The 3,711-nt window shown below is 42.5% G+C and overlaps 1 protein-coding gene and 1 long non-coding RNA gene across 4 annotated transcripts in view; one reads left to right on the top strand and one right to left on the bottom strand.

Moving 5' to 3' along the window:
* dachd (dachshund d) overlaps positions 1-3,711 on the top strand; it is a 146,066-nt gene that overhangs the window by 115,008 nt on the left and 27,347 nt on the right. The gene's annotated exons all lie outside the window — the stretch shown is intronic.
* Positions 230-3,711, bottom strand: part of LOC109523318 (uncharacterized) — a 5,141-nt gene continuing 1,659 nt past the window's right edge. The window contains exon 2 of the long non-coding RNA XR_002169736.1: positions 230-260. This is a non-coding gene — a long non-coding RNA (uncharacterized LOC109523318). The remainder of the gene's footprint in view (positions 261-3,711) is intronic.

The raw sequence follows: 3,711 nt of genomic DNA, 5'->3' as shown, positions 1-3,711 counted from the left end.
TTTTTTTTTTTTTTTTCATGGAAGCCTTTTTCCTCAGTATTCCAGTCACCTTGACTTTGCAGCTGCCGCCTTATAGAGTGTGTTGCTTATCCCGTATAACCCCAGTCTGTCAATTAGGTGTTTGAAAATTAATCTCTTTAGCTGCAAATACCATGCCAGCTTTTCTGGAAGCGTCTGCAAATGAAGTGTTATTAATTCACACGAGCAAAGCTTTTTTTTTTTTTTTTCATGGAAGCCTTTTTCCTCAGTATTCCAGTCACCTTGACTTTGCAGCTGCCGCCTTATAGAGTGTGTTGCTTATCCCGTATAACCCCAGTCTGTCAATTAGGTGTTTGAAAATTAATCTCTTTAGCTGCAAATACCATGCCAGCTTTTCTGGAAGCGTCTGCAAATGAAGTGTTATTAATTCACACGAGCAAAGCCGGTGTTATGAATAATGTTATCAAAACAGATTTCCGCGCATTTAACACGTCGCCGCGATTAAAAGGGCCCCTTAAGTATTTTTATAACTGTGAAACGACTAATGGATTTGCATCCGTCTTTGCAAAGTGTTGCTCTAAGCCAGTCCTTTTCAAGTCCCCGCTTCTTCTTGTGCTTCTTTTTGTTCGTGTTTTCATCATCGTCGTTAAAAAGCAAGCCAAGTAGAGTACAAGTATGGATTAGTGCCAGCAGAGCTGCTCCCAGCGGAATCCAGAACCAGACAAAGACATGTCGAAGTTAAGACAGTTACTGTGAGCCGATATGTCCGATACTCATACTAATACTTGTTCCGTTTAAAAAAAAAAAAAAAAAAAGACAATTATGAGGGATTTGCCTCCCGGACATCAAACGGCTTGACATCATTTCATTTTTTTGGGAGAGTGTTTGAAATGCCAGCCACATCCATGTACATCGAACCATGCGTGTAAATCCCATGTGGCGGGGGCAGTGTTTTGCCACCAATGAGTTGCAACCATCTTCCAGAGTTGCTGAAATTCCAGTCGGGATTATTTGCATTAGTCGCCATGGTTTAGGAACAAGGCGGAGTATGTCAATATTTCCGGCCACGGAATAATGATCAATCTCGAGGTTTCATATTTACGTTAAAAACAGGATGTCAGTATCTATGAATATCGCTGAGGTCTACCATTTTGTTACTAACGTCAAATTCATTGATGTTACCATAAATTTTCATACCCATTTACTTCATACCTGGGAGGAGATTTGTTCAATACCGAAACCTGCTCTTAGACAGTTTGTATTTATCTGCACCAGCGTTCATTGACTGTGTTGCCATGTTTCCAACTGAACCGCACAAACCGGGAAACCAACCAGAGTTCCGTTAAAACAAACTAAAGGCAGCTAGGGTGAAATATAACGACTCCAAAACCTGCCACAAGGGTTAAAAGTGTCTTAAGATAACTTTCGGTGTTACAATCAAAACTGGATTTGGAATTGAGGCGCTTGATCATTCATCTCCGGAGTCACCAGTGATTCCTTTGATTGCCAACCTGTTTTTTGTTTTTGTTTTTTCCTGATGTTCCATATTTAGCGGGGGCTCTGCGCACTGCCTCGTGTGCATCTCTGCTCTGGCTGAGTAAAGCACTTGTTCATTTGCACTGAAGGGTAACATGAAACAGGGCCGAGCCTCCTGATGGACAGGCAGATTTCACCTTCGCCAGTGAATGATAATGCATTATTAAATTTGCCTCTCTGCTCACTAGATACACTTAGCTGACCACAGCATATTTATCTCCCCATCCGACGCTCTCCGTCTTGGCAGGAGAGAGCATTCTGTCACTTTTGAGGCATTTCAAAGATTAAAAAGAACCTCTCTCTTTTCAACGTCCCTAAAAGCATCCCCCCGTAGCCCCCACACCAAACCACCACCACCACCCACCTGAGTGAAATGTGATTAGCGGGGAGCTGGTGTCACGCGATGGAACATTCATGAGCGGAGAACAAATATCCAAATGAACTCCCCGCGTCCCCGCTCTTGCACCATCAGCATTCCTGCTCACATGGTGCAAGAAGAAATTTGATTGATCCTCTATTGAATTATTATTTTTTTTCTGCACTCTTTCATTTCAACGGCACGCACTGACAAGTTGTTTGATCACAAAGCATTATTGTCTGCCAAGTCACATTTCAGGGGCTCTGATGGCTAATGATCTCGCTTCCTTCGTCCAGGAAAAAAAAAAAAAGTCAGGTAGTCAGCACCCCGTTTGAAGCTGCGAAGCGCCAAGGACACCGGGAGGACCCAACACAACACGCGGCATTAAAGTCAGCGTAGATGAAGACAAGAAAACTTTTAATGATAGGCAGAGCATCAATGTCAGGGAAGTGTCTTTAACGTTGTTTTTTTTTTGTTGTTGTTGTTTTGGTTTTTTTCTCAAATGCCCATCGGAAAAAAACAGGACCTCAAAGGCAAAAATAATCACACTACATATTTGGACTAAAATACACCCAATCAAGCAAATCTTCTTTATTGGATCGCATTACCTTGCGAAAACCACGTCACTTTGAAATGCAGTCAGAAAGACGGGGTCTCCTGGATTTACTTTGGCATGTTATCCTGGAGCTGACTGAATAGAGACTCTGGAGTACCAGAACTACACTGTTGTTTTGTGGTCATTGGCCTCCGTGACTTTGGGGCGAGTGGCCAGTCAGTCACTGCTCACCAAAAGACAAATAACCATTCACACTCACATCTCAATTTAGTCTTTAATGAATCGAGCGTGCATGTTTTTGGGAAAGAGCAAGGAACTTAGACAAGATTGGAACCCGAGACCTCTTGACTGAAAGCGGATGCTAACCACTGTCTCACCGTGCTGCCATTTTTCAATGTGCACGATCAATGAGAGTTTTTGTGGTCCAGTTTTACTAGTGGAGGAGTCGTTCCCCTTTCTTCATTCCCCATGCAGAAATATGGGAGTTCAACAAACTAGACCCACTAAATTAAATAAAAAAGTAAAATAAAATAGTAACGTAAAAAGTAAAAAAAATTGCCTAACGTAGATATATTTTAAAACTGTTGTTATTGATTTATAGTGCCATGTCAATGTTTTTCCAACGCATTCATCGTTTGTCTTTTTCTGGATGACTCTCAAAGACAGCATAATTTCATGGTATCCAGAGGTGGCCAGGATATATGCTGTGAAGTATCAAACACCATTCCAGTCGTCAATGTATTGATCTTTAGCGTATCTGCTCCTCAATGCGCTCGTGCAGCAGCCCTTAACAAACTCTTTTTCACAGCCCTTTATTTTTTATTATTCTTATTGTTGTCCTCCCTGAGAGCACACAAGGTGAGTTTTACATACCTGAGCATCTGCTATTATGCAGATCGCGGCAGCAGGCTTCCATCCCAACGCCCTTGGACAACAGCATTAAGCAATTATGAAGATTATGTACAATGCGGGAACATTTGTGATTCAAAACAATACATATCTTGGCGGCGGCGACTGTTGCGGACAGATAAGGTTGACCCTGAATATGTATTTCTGTACTTTTGGAGACGTTCTTGCAGGGGTGGGGGTCTTTTTGGTATAATTTAATATTTGCATGTAAACAGTAATTAAGGGATGCCGCGGACACGCTGGGGCCAGGGCTTGCCAAGGTAAACAGCGAGCGGCCCCGCTCGCTCGCAGCGCTCCCGTCCTGTTTACAGACTCGCGAGCGGTGCTCCTCATTGGCAGCGCTCATAAAAAAAAAAAAAAAAAAAAAACACAC

Source organism: Hippocampus comes, unplaced genomic scaffold, assembly GCF_001891065.2.
Source record: "Hippocampus comes isolate QL1 unplaced genomic scaffold, H_comes_QL1_v1.1 scaffold111, whole genome shotgun sequence".
NCBI classification, from domain to species: Eukaryota; Metazoa; Chordata; class Actinopteri; order Syngnathiformes; family Syngnathidae; genus Hippocampus; species Hippocampus comes.
The sequence above is the reverse complement of the archived record's forward strand: the minus strand, read 5'-3'. Positions and strand labels throughout refer to the sequence as shown.